The 17,083-nt window shown below is 40.1% G+C and overlaps 1 long non-coding RNA gene across 1 annotated transcript; it reads left to right on the forward strand.

Annotated features, from left to right (window-relative positions):
• Nucleotides 271-11,379, forward strand: LOC110400452. The gene is made up of 2 exons (XR_002439856.1): nt 271-407; nt 9,823-11,379. It is a non-coding gene; the product is annotated as an uncharacterized LOC110400452 (long non-coding RNA).

Consider the following 17,083-nt stretch of genomic DNA (forward strand, 5'->3'; position numbering starts at 1 on the left):
AGCTTAGTCAGAGCTATAAGAGATGAATTATTTTTTATTGTTTGCAAAGGCTTGATTACTCTTCTTTATTCTTGCTTACTGTTATTTAAAAAAATACTTTCCCATTTCATTGAGGCAGATTTGGAAGTCAAACCAGAAACTTCAGACTCTACTACGATGGAAAGCACTTTGTTGGGGAGAAACGTTTTGAGTCCATCCATGACCTGGTGACAGATGGATTGATTACTCTTTATATTGAAACCAAGGCAGCAGAATACATTGCCAAGATGACAATAAATCCAATTTATGAACACATAGGATATACAACTTTAAACAGAGAGCCAGCACACAAAAAACATATGCCAACCCTGAGAGATGCACATGATGGCAAAGACTCTACAGGAGAGGATGAGGTAGCAGAAAAGAGGGTAAGCAATTGTTAACCCACACTCTTCTTTCTTAAAAATTTTTATTTTATACTTTTAACCCTCCCTTCCTGCTATAAAGTACTAAAGGTATCTGTAGGTATTTAGTTTACACAATTATTTCTAGTATTGCATTAGTAGTAATATTTTACATTGTTTCAGTTTTTTTTTTAATGGTACTTGTGCATATTGCAAATTTTTGATTCAGAGATTTGTTATTTTTCATTGTGAGGTTCCTTTCTTCAGTTTTTTTTTTTTTTTCACAATTACAGGTGTTGCCATTAAGTCACTCCTTTATTTCAAGTAGTCTAAGAATATTTCATCTTGAAATTGTTTACAGTGTCTAAAACTATTGCCCATTGGTAAAAAAAAAAAAAAAAATGTATTCCTTAGTATATTCAGCATTCCCCAAACAAAATGCATTCCATAATCTCTTCCGCAGTCTGCATACAATGACAGTAAAGTTGTCCACATTATAAATCAACCTGCTCATTAAGATGATAAAAAGTTAAAACATTTCACTTGGCTAAGTTCAGCCTGTCAGAAGCTGACAGAGCTATTTTTGGCCTCAGCCAGGCTTATGAAGAAAGATTGCTCTCTTCAGAGAGTTGCATTATCAGCTGAGAACTGACTGCATCGTGGATTAAAAAAGAAAAATGAGCAACAAAGAAATCTTGGAACAAGTGAAAACAAATATTAAAGGAGGTGGGACAGTATCAGGCAGACAAAGCAGCTGCTTGAAGCATTATTCACTTGATTGAGACTTTTTTTAAAGAAAGCAAAATATAAATTCCATCATGTTAAACTAATTCCTTTGTTTATTGAAAAGCCAGCATGTTAAAGTCTTTTTAAAGTGTATTCTTACATATATTTGTGTGTGAATGCATGTATGATCTGATATGCTCCCCCCTTCTTCGCTGACTTCACAATGACATGAGGAGTATCTAATATGCTTTTAATGCTTAGAAGAAATACTAACCTTAGTTTGGAACATGTGTTTGTTTTTCCAGTCAGAAATATATCCGTGATCTCAGTTTGTCCTGAGGGGAAGAAAGGGTCTCACTAATGATTTCCAACATACATGAGCATCGTAATGAAACTAAGTTGTGTTCAGAGTCCATGGAGAGGCTCATAGCTTTGGTCCTTCAAATCCTTCTCCAGCAGTCTGGAGCACCAGACCTGCACTGAATTTGCTGATAGATGAAGCACTCAGCTTGGTTCAAGTATGAATCTGTTTGCCCTACTGCGATCAGATCGTTTTAACAAAAGAAATACCAATGGGCATATTGATACTAGTTGACCATATTAAATGTTGGATTTGTTGCCTGTTAAGTACTAGTGGTAGAGGTGTGACAGCTTCTGACAGCCACTGACTTGCAGGATGCTGTTTCAAAAGAATTTCTTTACGTGTTATCGTAGAGTATTCATTGTAATGCAAAGCCTGGGAAAAAAATCAGTACAAGTTCTGGAAGTCACCACTTTGTCTTGGTTTGGTAAAACCGACTCTAACTGCATTTAGCAGCTTTCAAGTGACAACACGATTCTGTTCTGTCACAACATTTTTTAGACTGAAAGAGGGATTTTGATTACTATTGCTGAAAGATGCTGGGTTTTTTGTACAATTCATGGTGCTATATCGGACTCATCAACAAAGTATGAATATTGTTTCAAATATTTTTCATTAGATAGTTCAATTCCTGTTAAGTATTTCTCACGTATTGAAATTTTAGGTGAAAAACCTTTAGAGAGATCAGTTGTGTAATTACAACATCCCACACTGTTTGGAAGTTACAAGCAATTCAAGTTGCTCAGTGCAGTGGAGATTTCAGTTTAATTTAAAGTCATTGCCAGTTGCAATCACTACCCTTGGCTACAGAGGAAAGACACAGTATGATCCTTTTACTGTGGAGTGGCACAGAGGTCACATCTTTGCTGCCTGCGTGCACCTCTTAGTGCCTGTGCTGGAAAATGTCAGAGACCCCAAGTGTCACTTCACCCAGTAAATCTCCTAGGGGAACAAGGCATTCAGCTACGTGACCAGTACCTGGTCCCAGCAGCAACCTCAGCATTTGGAGTGAGCCCTGGGGCCCAGCTGAGGCTTGCCAAATCCTTCCTCTGTCCTCTGTAAATTGTAGGATGTGGGGAGGGAGGGAAATGAAGCGCTTGCCTTGCCCAGTGTCTCACTCAGGGGATATGTGTGCACTGCAGGAGTGGTGGGGAAGCGAGACCTGCTAGATGATGAGCTTTTTGCTGATGTATGTCCTCTACTAAATTGCTTAGAAGGTCATTGTACCCTTTTTGTGCGGGCTCCTGCTTCTTATTGATATTTACTTGAAAACTTCAATTTATAATCACATACTCCTGGTCTTATTATGAGCAATCGTTTGAATAATTTAGCCATGGTAGAAGAAAGCTTTCTTGCAGGACATTGATAAATAGGTCAAATATTTTCTAGTTATCTTTGGCAAGGGGAATTATTCAATATGAAGTACATATCACTGAATCAGTGTTGACAATTCTAGCAGAGAATGGAAAGAAAATTGTTCAAAATCCAACAAGAAAAAAATGTTATCATCCGAAAAGAAAAAGCTGTGTACTACTACATTAACTCAGGAATAGAGAGAAAGAAAATTTCTGCACAGTACAGTATTTGGCAATTTATGCACCTTTATCAGTTTTATACTGTAGTCAGGGAGCTTCTCCCTCAATATTCACTATATGTTCCTCCTCTGTAAACAGAGAAGATGTCTAGGTCTTGAATACTGAGACTAAATATGTTCCCAGATTTGTGGATTCTGAGGATGTTCAGATCCAAATCTAAGCTTTGTGACTGTTTCCCAGTCCTGGGTGAGTGGTGTACAAAAGATAAATCCTTCAGAAGAAGAAAAGGAAAGACACATGCGCTGGCTGGGGAGCAGCTGGTGGGAGTGTAATTTCACTTCCTGACATAAAATCAAATGGAGGAAATTGGGCAGCCAGAGAACACGCCTCCAGCTTGAGAATGAAATATTAAAGAGCGCTTTGCCTAGCCATGAATTTGGCATGGGGCTTTGGCAGGGAATGCCACTGATGTATGTTAGATCCCTCCTGGCATGCACTAATACTACTTTATTTGTTCTCTGCATGTTTCGGCTACTAATCTGTATTAGAAGAACTCATTGTATGCCGGGTGACCCGTTTTATTCAATACATTAAAAATGAGTTTTAGTAAAGGGGAAGTATTTAAAGACCATAAAAGTTGAAAAGACAAAAATGATGCAGTCAGTAGATAAGAACTGTAGGACACAAGTCACAAGACTCCTAAGTACTGAGTCCTGCAAAAGTCCGCATTGTGGTATGATTTAAGATGCAGCTTTTACTGGAAGAAGCATGAGAATATAATCCGCTACCCAGCTTCCCTGGTTATGAGAAGGATTTTTACTGTTTACTTTGCACAGGTTGAAAATAAAATTACTGGGTACTGATTTATGATTTTCATAACCTGTGGAAGAATTAAAGAGATAACTGGAGGAGTGGAGACTGAAAAGGGGAGAGGGCTTGACAGGCTCCAGTGCCCTGAATAGATATTTTAGCTGCCATGCTATAAGGGTATTGCTGGTTCCCAAAACAGTCTGCAGATTGTTCAAGACTCAATTGTGCAGCCATCGTGGTCTGTCTGTTAAGAGAGAGGCCCGGGATTCATTTGAAAGGGGCTTCCCATGTGGATTTAGTCAGTACGGCCTAATGTGGGGATGGAAATAATACCCACTATCACAAGATTTACTGTTCCTCTCGTGCCTTGAATACTGATGATTTCTGAACATTTTCCATTCTCAGAGGTAATTATGGCCTTGAAAGAGATGACTTGATTTGGTTAAATACCTTATAAAAATAGTAGTTCTGTGAAATTAATAAATACCTAGATAAATACGTAGAAGTCCTTCTTGAAAGCCCTGCAAAACATGAAATTATTTTTTCATTTTGACATGCTTTTGAGATATTAATGTAAGAAAGTGTATGATTTATCCAAAATCTAACATTTATTATAAGAAAACAAAATAATCAGTTATGAGCTCTCCCGTCTTTCAGAATGAAATACTGAGGTTAATGTGAGGATAGCAACTGAATCGTATTTATTCTTGTTTACACTGGTGATAAGTGCTGTTTCTTCAAGAAGCTGCAGTAATAGCAAATCAATTGAAGCCCTTTCTAGATTGTGCTACATTCCATTCAATTCCCAAAGATGGAAAGAACTGAGAGAAGGTTTGTGCAGCCATCATCCAACAAAATCACCCTTTTGTTCTATTTTTAATGGTCTGAGAGGTGATACCATTTCTTTTCCTCTGTAGTGATGAAGGCTGATTGTCTGAACTCTGTTCAAGGAGATTTGGAAATGTAAATCTGTGTCATTTCAGTAGGAAACATGCTTTTAAGCCTGCCTCTAAAGACAATTCAGAGCACAAAGTTAATTGCAGTATCTGTGTACATTTCTAATGGATTCATACCAGCCTCCACATACAAAATGAAGGGTCACCGTTATGGTTGCTCCCAGAGGACCAGTCTCATTTCCCAGCCTTGAGCCAGTACTGGTATTTTCATTAAGAACACTGCTGCTTATCTGCTGTTGTCAAATCAGTCAGTAAGATCTGCTCAAAACCTCCCTCCACCAAGGCTCATTTTCAGGGAAAGAATATTAGAAAATGTAGCTGAGAAAGATACAGTATTCTGTTGTAGAAGTATAACACCCTTAGGGAGGTCTGTAATGGAGGAAGGCAGCTCTGAACCATACTTGGTACCCAGTAATGCCAACGCTGGAAGCAGTGGGGGCTGGAAAGAAGACAAGGTCTTAATGATTGTAGAGTAACATGTCCTTTGGGAGTGAAGAAATCTTGATGCTAAAAGCTGTTTGAAATATTTCCACTTAATCAAATTAACGATTTTATCAGAAAAGATGGATGTGTAAGGTATGACACCCTAGACAAGCTGTAGCTAGATCAAAACTAGCATCAAAGCAATAATGCTGTTAAACATACAGCTTATAAACGTTTACCGTGAAGTACATTTAAAGATACACAAGGCTGAGTACTGAAGAATCCCAGGGGTTAACTTGAGGAGATTGTCAACTCTTTTCTCACAAATGTTCTTCCCCAGTCCCTGCGCGGGTGTCTGTGACAATCATCCTGTAAGTTTAATGTAATTTATAAATAAAACATAACTCTGTGGAAAGCAAAAACTTCTATTTATTTCTTCTGGGCTTAGCCCATCTTTCAGCAGAGTCTTCGAAGCACGGACAATTTTGTCAATACCAAGAAAGTTCCTAATGAAACGAAGGATGAGTCTGCTTTTTAGGTAGCTGCTGCAGCACGTCAGCAATGTTGTATTCCACAGAGGTTACTTCAGTGTTCCTCATCTTTCCTTCAGGTCCTTGGCATTTCTGGTGGTAGAGACCTAGTGCCACGTATATATGCCATTACATATGGTACATGCAGTTCAAAATAAGACTGTAAATGGTAGCATTATGTTTTTATAAGCACAAATGTTTTCAACTTAACTGTATGCTTATTAAGACCTGAGAAAGATGAGTTAATCACACGCGCTGTCCAGTTTGCAGACATCAGCACGGAGAAGGTTCCACATCCAAAAGGCTGGACGTGGCTCTGGGCAGCCTGGTCTAGTGGCTGGCGACCCTGCACTCAGCAGGGGGGTTGAAACTTGATGATCTTTGAGGTCCTTTTCAACCCAGGCCATTCTATGATTCTGTGATTTCTGCAGGGTGCTTTTTCTGCTCACAGTCACTGAGAGTAACCTAAGCCCTTATTCATGTTCGGTGTGGCAGTAAAATTGATACACTAAAAAGATTATATAAACTGATCTTGTTTTAAGATTCAAGGCTTCCAGATGAAGCATAAACTTTGCTAATTGAATCCCCAGGTCACAGAATATCTTGTTCTTCTCTCATTGGTGCTTTGTGCTTGCAGAAGGTATACTAGCAAGCCAGACTCTTTTCAAGGGTCTCAAGCTGGACTAACTGGAGTCTCAGCTCCAGTGCTAAACACAGTTCCTTGGCTTTTCTGATTTTCCCAGGCAAACTGTCAGTTTCTCTCCTTGCCAGTCCTGTTGGCACTCAGCTGTGCCCTGTTAGTTCCTGTGCTTTGCAAATGGCATCCCAGCTGATTCCAGTTAACCTTTCAGGACCTCACCATCACCTGTGCCTCCAAAGTGTATTAATGTAATGGCCACACGATGACATGGGGAATTACTGTGGACTGAAAGCTGTGCATCTGCATTGGTAGCCTGACTGGATGCTGGTCAGGTATTGTGAAGTTAAAAGCAATTAAGGCTGCACAAACTTCAGAAAGTGAAGAGTGGCTTAGGTCAGGTTGCATTTCAAATGCACAGCACACCTTCCATCTCAGTGCTGTGCTGTGAGTATGCATAACTAGGGATCAGCATCCCACTTCAGCCTTGCTTTGTAGGTGCGAGTCATTTGACTGCTCGCTGAGAGGAGTTGCCTTGTTACCTTCTGCTTTGTCATGTAAGTGTAGCTTTTTTGTGATCTGGCACGTGAGGTCTATACACAAAGGTGGAGTTTTTGTGAAGTCCAGTGTTTAATTATACTAAGGGGCCAACTGCCATGTGAAATTAGGGACAGTCCCTCAGGCTCACAGACCAGGCTCTCTGCAAAAGCACAGGGAGTAATTGCCCTCAGTGTACTCCTGTGCCTGCTCAAACCTTTGTAAAAAGAATGCTGAGCAAAACTGTTAAGAAGGCTATAAAGCAGTATGATTGCTGTGCAATTAAGTCTGAAGAATACTGGTTGCGTTGTAGCTGACAAAATGAAGCCATTAGCGATGAATGAGGTGCTTTTCTTTTCCTGTGTTTTCAGTGTTGATAGAGGTAAATCTGTGTGAAGCCCTCACTAGTAAAAGGCAGTTCTTTACATGGTTTCTGAGGTTTGATAGTTTGGATCCGGTTACATTTTTACTGCCTTTCTTACCTGACCATAGCTTCTCTGCTGTTCACTGGCGGGTGTTTCCTTCCTTTTTCAATGGCATGGCCTAGCACAGGGAGGGAGGGAGGAAGCTCCTTCAGCTCCCACGAAGCCAGAGAGGATGGCTTGGTCTGGGCCATCTTCAGGTGGAGAGAGGCTTTCTCATGGATCTTAAGAGATGGGGCATGGAAATAGAGAGGTCTGGCTTGGGATAGAGATTGTGGCTTCAGTCCTAGAAGGAGCCTGTTCCTTCCCATCTCTGGGAGCTGTATACCTATGGCTTCCAGAAAGGACGCTGGGATATACAGCAAGAAAGCCCCACATCTATGTATACGGAAATGAAGGCCTTTTCTTTAAAACTGACTTTCCTTGACTGTTTTCCTGTTTTCACAACTTCATAGTCCTTCCAGTGGTCACAGAAAGGAGCTGGTGGATCTCTCTCAGAGCAGGCATCTGGTTGCCATTTCTCACTCATGCCACAAACTTCCTGGGCAGTGAGGGACTGCAGTGGGTTGCTAGCTGGCAGCTTTGTCATTTGTTGTTCTGTTTCCATAGTTGTGTGTTGGGTCTTTTTTTTTTTTTTCTTTTTTAAAACTCCTCCTCCCATCTGGCATCTCCTAATTATTTTCCATTATTAATCACTTCTACAGGAAACAGGCTGGACTGTTGAATTAAGAGACCTATAAAAGGATAATTTTATTATTTACAGGTTTCTTACCTCACTTAGACTTTATAATGTGACATTCTATAGCTGGTGATAATCACCTTGGGCTGTGATTGTATCTAATCTCATAAACTAAGCAGGGTCAGGTCTGGTCACTCATTGAATATGAGACTCCCCAAGGCAGCGGGAAGTGGTGTTAGTAGCACCTTTTGCTGTGAACTAATGTCCAGAATGTCTTGTGTTTTATACCCTCTACAACTCTGTACCCTGCATAACTCGGCACTGAAAATCAGATAACCAGAGATTTTTTCTACTTACCCTTATCTCTATTCACTTAAGCTTAATGTTTTCAGTGTAGGGTTGTTTTTTATGTCGATGGGAGGAGGGGGAAAGCATTTTATGTTGGTTGCTATTTACATGCTCACAAGTACAAATATATAGGAGTTGGCTTCTGTACAAAGATGGAAAGGACGAGGACCTGTGGAGGTCTGTCTGGTCTGTTGTTACCCATTCACTTGGGTAGTCCCATGACAGGCAGGCACATCTGCCCCACTAATAATTGCCCATTCGTAAGTAGTTACCAAACCCATAAGACCCCTGAAGAGTGAAATATATGAGTCCTAGCAGAAAGAGAAGTAGTTAGGGTGCCTAAATGAAGTATTTGGAAGCATTGGACTATGAAAGAAGAAAAGAGTAATCCTTTATCCTGTGGTTAATGCTGCAAAAAGTTGGTCTATTTGAACCTTTGCTTCTTTCCTTCTGATCTTTCACAAGCAGAAGATATATTTTCAGATAAAATTTTTCATGCTTAGTTTTAGCCTCTAGCTGAATATTTTTCTCTTCAGAATTTTAACAAAGTAAGGGGAGCAGTTTTGTTGCTAAGCTCAAAAAACTACTTGCTCTTATTTCTTCAAACCTGTCACACTAGTCAGCAGTAAAGACAGCAACTCTTGACAGTCTTGTAAAGTCTTCCTTATATCATTAACTTTGAGAACGTTAAACTTTTCCATATTTAATGTTTTTTGCGCGTGGACATCAGCAGTTAAAAATAGTGTTGCTTCTGGCATTCACTATTACTACAGTCCTAATGTTTAAGCAACATGAGAACCATCAAGCTGAAAAATCTGACGGTTGATGAATGGATGTTGCTCTGTCCTTTGTTATCTTAGTGCTGGTATTCCTTACACCCATACAACTTCAAAGATAACTACGGGATGATGTTTCTTACAATGAAGAACATATTAAAATGCACTGAAGCTATATTGTTTCTAGTGGAGATTATTATTGCATTTGTATAGAGCTAAATCAGTTGAAATGGTTTGCATAAGGAATGTTAGAGCTAGTGTCATGAAGTATAAAGTCACATAGTAAACTTTATTCGTGCATGTATACGAATTAGTACATTTTGTTATGGCTTCCAATTTGTGAATTAGATTAGTAGTGCTGATCAAGGCAAGCAGTATTTCTCCCTTGCTAACTGAGAGAACGGAGGATGAATCCTGTGAAGACACGGAAGGCCATATTCCCAGTTTACATTTTGCACGTACTGGTGAAATTCTTTAAAAGCTCTATGCCTTATGTCGTGTATCTGAGAACTTATTGTTTGAAGATTTCTGGTGATTTTGTATTGCTGGACAAGCCTTGGAGCTTTTACCAAACTTAATATGACAATGGATTAGGTTTTCATTCAGGCATTTCTGGGAATTGCCTGACGATTAGAGTAATGTGTTTAGAATAAAAGCTAAAAAAATTTGAGAATTATCAGGTGTTTTTATCTTTCACAGAGTCTAAGAGACTTCGGTCTTCATCACTCCAGCCTCCAAACATTTGTTGGGATTTGTCACAGAGCTGCAGCCTGTGCTTGGAAACCACCAATCCCTTTTATCATTGGTTTGTTGTAAGTCAGGCTCACTGTTCAGCAGACTAGCAGCACTGGGAGCTCACTGGGAAACTTTGTGGGCCTTCTCTTGGGCTGCTCTTGTTGAAAATTGAAACAATGTTAGGAATTGTCTAGCGGTACCACTAGTTGAGTACTAGTTGAGGGTGGGAGTACAAACAAAAGTTGCTACTTCAGATGAAAAATGTGACTAAGTAAGAAGAAAGCAGTTACGCTGGATAAATATTTAATTCCCGTTGTCAATAACTGAATTTAAGAAATAAAACTATACCACAGACTTAGAGCATGTTAAACTTAGTCAAAAACTATGCTCAAGAGAAGAGCTTCTATCCAAAGATCATACACCTCTAAAATCCCAACCGTCAGATCTTTGACTTACTTAGTGGGACCTGAGACCAGCGTATTTCAGCTGAAAATAGACATCACCTGAAAATTGTGTAGCAAAAAACTACAGACTCAACAAATGAAAAAAACTAAACTAAAGCAAAGTTCCTCCTCTGTAACAGAAGTTGTACAACCTGTACACATGCTGATTCCTGCTTCTCCCCAAAAGATAAGAAATCTATATACCCCACATTTATGATGGAGACTTGCACTCCCCACTTTGAATCATTCAAAATGATTCATTTTTCAAATCAAGACATTAAGTTTGCTTCCAAGATGCTGATTTTGGCCATTTGATATAATGGTTACTTGAGTGCTTGTTTCAAGTAAGAAATTTTAATAGCTATTGCTTCCTCTAGGGAAATGGAATGCTTCCTGCCTTTACACGAGTATTTTCATGACAGAAGCATTTAAAAATGTTAATTAGGAAACTTAGTGGGAATAAATAGGAAAGATGAACCATATGGGAGAAAGGAGAAATGTGAAAACTGGAACAATTGGAAATTGTTCAACGTAATGTAAAACAATGTTTGTTTGTTCTTTTTTTTCCCGAGTCTCTAATCAGGGATTAGACTTTATGGGTGGCAATAAACTGATAATTTGACTTCGGGACTTTTCAGAGTGTAATTCCACTCTGGTTTCCTTCATTGCAAGTTTCAAATCAATCCTGATTTAAATAGAGATGGAAATAGCAAGAAAAGAAGGGGCCAGCATGAGAGGCTCATTTGAAGGATTATCAGCCATCCTCATCTTCTCAGTCTGCCTAAATACATTGTGGAAAATGAAGGTAGACCTTGACCCACTGCACTGGCGCAGCTCTACCCACGGACATAGATGAACCTAGAGAATTGTTAACTGGGGTCTGCCAGAAGTGCTGATGGACACTTGGGATCATCGTGTTTTGCAGTTTTTCTGTAGTGAGGTGGTCCATAAGCAGATTTTTACCATTGTAAATTGTGTGTGAATGTTTTCTGTCAATGTCACAACTCTGGTATTCTTTCAGAGTAAAAAATGTTTTCACCTTGATTCATGGAGTTGAATTAAATGTTATTTAAAGAAAGATTAGAAGGCTTTGCACCTTCTTATTTTTGCTAAATAAGTATGATTATGGTCTGGGAGCACGTTGAAGAAAAACTCTTGACAGCATGTGTATCATGGCAACATAGCCTATTCAGGAAGAAGTGGATGAATTCAAAATAGAGGATGTGCCAAAGGAACAGGTGTGGTCTGAAATACAGAGTGTTTAGAAATTAATGAGCTGCAGTTCTCAATTATAACATGTACTGAATCATTCTAAATTGAATTAGTTTGTAGAACAAAAAAAAAAGTAATATTAGAAGCATTAGACTGCAAGAGAAGACTAATGTGAAATGAATATTATACATCAAGTACAAGAATGTTAATGAGTCATAAAAAGAGATTTCCATACTGCTTGCCTATGCTATACCAGTATCCGAGGCTCCCGTTCCATGAGGAATAAATTAAAAATACCTAGTAAATGTAATAATAGAAAGACCTTGTGGATTACATGAGTATCATTATCCATGAGTCTATGGATTTTTGGTCACAAAAAGATGCAGGAGTTAATTATAAAACTTGCTTTTAACAATGTGATTCTTAAATGGGTGCAGTAAAGAAGTTTTTAGCCACCATCAACATTCCCTTGTTAGGAAACAGGCCAGGTCCCACATCAGTGGGTATGATTAAGGTTCTTATGCGCCTTCTCTCTCTTAGGAAAACCTTCTAACAGTGTGGATCAGATACCATCAGTTACGTGTAGTTTCAAAATATTAGCCTAATGGTCTGTTTTTCCTTGTGATACTTACATGTAGTATGTTCATAACAAAAAGCATTTGCCATTAGAGTAACCCTCATACAACTGCCAATTTGCATTACATTTTTACTATTATTGCTCCTATACATCACACTGTCTTGGGGCATTTTAAAATTACTTTGAATTTATTTTTGGAATAAGATTTGCCTTGAGGTGTCACAAGTCAAGGGATTTTTTGCTGGGGCAATGCCTCACTGCAGCAAGCACCAGTCATGCCTCGGTCAGGAAGGCACTGTTCCCTGAGGGCCAGCAGGGCCTACAGGCAGCCTGCTTGCTCCACCAGCTGCTCATCCTGCAGGTCCCAGCAGCAATACATGTCACCCTGCAGCCCTGATCTAGCAGTGCCTGCTGGTGTAATGGTGGGCTGAAACCCTGTGAGTAGTCTTCCTCATCATCTTGCTGCTGCTTTTTCCAAGAAGGGTGTCTGGCACTGCTGGCTGCCTTCACTCACTGCCTGGCTTACCACCTGCCTGGCAAGAGGAAAGCAGGATGGGCACAGCTGGAGCTATGAATGGCAGAAAGATAGATGGAAAGAACTGAAAGCAAAGCTGGAATGGAGAGGCCTCATCTGTAAGATTGACTGGAGAGAAATCTGTTTCCTGCTCATGCAAATGTGTCATTGTTTGCAGGGAGGAGCTCTGAGGCTTTGGCTAGTTCAAGGCAAATCAGGAGCCCCAGGAGGAGGGCAGGACTGGCTGGTCCACCTCAGACACAACACAACCCATGAGGAAGCATGTTGGTATTTCCGCAGCATAAGTAAAGTTGCAGCTATCACTTGCAAAGCCCAGCTTTAGCACCACTATTCATTACAGCTTCCACATCCCTGCCTGCGTATATTCTCATGTACCTACATGCAACCCAGTATTGCTAAGTGATATTAAATGTGTCCCACCTGATGCCCTGGGGCATGGATACTACAGAGTGTGAAGGAAATCCCTAGCCATAGCCCTCCAGGCCAGTGGGCAGAGGGGCTGTTGTTGACCTCGCAAAGTGCAAAGTGTTTTGATGTTAACAACATCCTCCAGAACCACAAAAAAAAAAAGTGAATTTGGGTCTGGAGGAACGTTGATTTTTTAAATTTTATTTTATTTATACCATTGCTGGAGCCATGGTTATGTACCAAAATAGCCCTTTCCATTGAAAGAGAAATTGTTTGCCACTGAAAAGTGCCTCACTTCTGTATCGCTCTCCAGAGAAACAAATTTTATTTTTAAAACTATCATACTTTAAAGCAAGCCAGAGATTCATGCAAACTAAACCTTGTTAAGGTTTTAATTAAAAAAGTTTTAGTTTCTTTAAAAAGAGATTTAACATCAGTTAAAACATTTTAATTTTATTTTAAACTTCTTTTTAAATTCTAGATATAAAAATGTTTAACGTTACCTGCTGTGGGAATAGTTTATGGCTTTGTCATCCAAAATAATTTGTAAAACCATTAAAATTTCAAAAATAGGCATTTCTTTAGCTTTGAAGAAAGTGTATTGGGGGAAAAGATCCTATTTAATTAGGAGCCAGTCCACTTGGAGAATTTTGTTAGGAAAACCAGACTTTTTCTCAGCGATAGGATTTCGTCGTTCCCCTGTATCTTCAACCTGAACTCAGCCATGGGTACTGCTCCCTGGCACGTGGGTTGCTTGTTGAACGGTGATCTCTGTTGCTTTGATTGTTGTGCCAGCCCAATGCCGTCTGCAGGCCTTGTGTGTGTGGCTGGTGGCCGAGGGGTGTGCTGGTCCTTCAAATTGCCTTTCTAAAACATCAGCTTTGGCGCTGAACTCTTCAATAGCATTCCTACCCTCTGCTCACACAGTTTACCTGGGGACGGAGGCTCTGCCTGGCATTACCTTGCCTACAAGTGAAGGTTTGGTTTTCAAATGTGTTGTTCCTTGCTACGCGTACAATAGGCTGCGATTCTCAAAAAATGCATGCAGTATAACTGCTGGTTAATATTATTATTAAATTGCATTCCTTAGAGGGAAGAGATTGTATTACATTTAAAGTCTGAAACAATAAAGGCATATTTAGTCATTGCAACATGAAAATACCATATGAGAATGAAAAACCTGCTGTGCGCTGCACGTGCATTCCCGAGACTGAAGAAAACGTGATACTGTGTTTGAGAGAGGAGCCAGGTGGTCATGAAAAGAAACGCTTTTGTGGTGGAAATGTGTGTGGGGTTCAGGATGTCTGAGCAAGCCCAGCCTTTTTTAGGGCTTGTGAAATTAACCTGATGTTTCCATCTTCTGTTTTTTTTTTTTTTTCCCTGGAGTGATTTCAGTTTATTCCTCAACAAATGGGAAAGGCATTGATTTGCCTTTCTAGAAAGATAATTTGTCTGATGTTGACTGAATTGTATGACTGGATTAAACTTGCATAATGTGACTTTCAGAGAGTGACTAATTGGAATTTACTGCAAGCCATGGATGACTTTAAAATCAATTCTGTAGAGTCTTCATAATAAGACTTACTAATTGTGAGATTAGCACCAGAAAATATGCATATATTATCCAAATAACACAGGGAACAAATAGTGCTCAAGAAAATAGCTGCTTCCACCACACTGTGAAGGAATGCTCCAGGAAGAAGTAAGGAAAGCAGTGTCACAGTAGGACCCCCAGACTGAAGCCCTATTATGGCTGAGGTTTTAGGACAAATGAGAACGCTTGAAATAGCAAGTTATAGTCTAAGGCTTTCTTTTTTTTCCCCTTTAGTCCTTGTGAACCATGTGCAACCTCTAAACAGATGTCTTGTTTAACAGTTGTTGTGTTTCTGGGTTTGATTTTTTTTTTTTTTTAGTGCTTGTTTCAGTCGCTAAAATAATCAGGGCTGAGAGGCTGCTCTGCTGAGATTGGCCTGCCTATTATTTCCAGTCGTTCTGTTTTCAGTTTGCCTCAACCCTGTGAAGTCACTTAAAAAGTCCTCCAGCCTCCTTCCTCCTGCAGTACACTCAGCATATTGCTCCCTAAGCATGCAGTGATTGCACTGCCACAAACTAATAAAAAATAACGTAGCATCAAGGCTTGACTTTGAAAAGTGGAATGGGGAAGGCTTTCTTCCTTTCATTTCTACCTCTGGACAGTGGAAGCACTGTGGGAGGCCGGTGGGTGGGCATGCAGGAGCCACGACAGAGCAGGTCCTGAGTCAAGAACTGGCCAAGGGTGTGGGAGGAGCAGCACGAGCTGACCAGAGCAGAAGAGAGTGTCAGAGAGAAATCGCATCCTGCAGGACTTGTGCTGAGCTGTGCCTGTGCTCTCAGCGGTGGTGGCTCTCACCTGTAGAGGCTGGGGCACCAGAAGCACAGGAGCTGCTCCTGGCACTGGATTAGCTCACATACAGGTAAGCCAAGGATCTATACCTGCCCAGGGACCCACAGGGTGAACAGTTAGGTGTGTACAACAAAGTTTTGTGTTCTGGTTCAGTTTTCAAAGCAAAGGAAGAGGGCTGTGCAAAGAGTGCTGTCTTGCAATGGCAAACCTCCAAAGTTAGGGAATGGCAGAAGAAAGATGTTGTATGGTGATGTCATCTGAAAGCCGTTTTCTGGTGATGAATTTTAACTACTATCACTGGTTTGTGCTAGAGAAATAGATACAAGAAATTGATAATATAACTTTTTGGTTGGTTTTTTTTTTAGTGGCTAACTTTATGTTTTTTCTCTTTCTTTCAGTCTAGGTTTTTGGTATGTACAAATACAGTGCAAGCAGAACACGTAAGGGGCTGTTTGCAGTATGTGTGTGCAACATTCCTATATCTGTAAACAGTAGAGAAAGCTTTGCACTGAACAGTAGGAAACAGATTTATGTAAAACCAATAAGAGGTCTTAGTTAGATTACTGTAACGCAAAGCAATGTTAGAATTAAAATTCATAATCTTATAACTACTTTTCAGATTATAATGTGTTTTCATAATTAGAGCCATGAGATATGACCTTTCCCTGTTGGGTAGTCGTGCTTACCCTTTTATTGGCAATCTTAAGATTTAATTTTCCAGGATCCAGAGATCGGTTTCTACTAACGTGACTCTAAAGTGTAATTGAAAATAAATCAGTTCTTCAGCTTTAGGAAGAAGGAAGCTGATAATTAAGGAATAAATATGTCAAAAAACCCCAAACAAACAGAAAAACCCACAACTATGCCCTCTACCAGTGACTGAAAGGAAAATTCAGAATGCTTTATCTTGCTTCATAAGTGAAATGATGCAGATACTAGTACAGGCCGATTCTGATAGTAAATACACTCCGGAACAAAACAGCTGGGTTATTCCAACAAATTCCATTTTCAAGGGGTTTATTTCCTAGCATGAAGTGGTTTGTTTTTTTTTTTTCCCTTTTAAAAATAAAAGCAGAGGAATTTTGGGTTTTGGAGCAGGTGGCTCCTCTGGGCTAGGTTTAGACCCACCTTGTTCCACGAGGACTTTCATTCATGTAGTCTTTGGGAATGAAACCTCAGAGTGACTTGAGTTAGGAGAAGGGACTGAGGGAGCTCGAAGGCCTGCTTCCTCCTCCCATGGCCCTGCTGTAATCACACTTGTGTGCAGATGAGATGGTCAGTTGTTGGCATCTCTGACCACTCTCCTCATTTTTCTTTCTCTCCTATTGCTGTGTGACACATATCAGAAGGATGTGCAGAAGAATGTGCGAGAAGCACGTTTACTCACCTGCAGCAGACACGAGTGGTTAAAAGCAAGCCACGCAGACTGAGGTAGCCACTGGCAGATTGTTTCCGAGTAGGGGGATTGTGCAGCCTCCTGCGTGTGTTGGGGCACTCTTAAGGCCCCATGTATGAGCAGTTTTGTTCTGTGTTTGTCCAGGGTCTGGGTTATTAGCTGCCGACTTCTAATACAGATTAGTGGTCGGTGAAGCAGATAAGGACCAGGCTCTGAGCAACCTGATCAAGCTGCAGATGTCCCTGTTCATTGCAGGGGAGCTGGACTAGAT

Source organism: Numida meleagris, chromosome 5 (genome assembly GCF_002078875.1).
Source record: "Numida meleagris isolate 19003 breed g44 Domestic line chromosome 5, NumMel1.0, whole genome shotgun sequence".
Lineage (NCBI taxonomy): Eukaryota > Metazoa > Chordata > Aves > Galliformes > Numididae > Numida > Numida meleagris.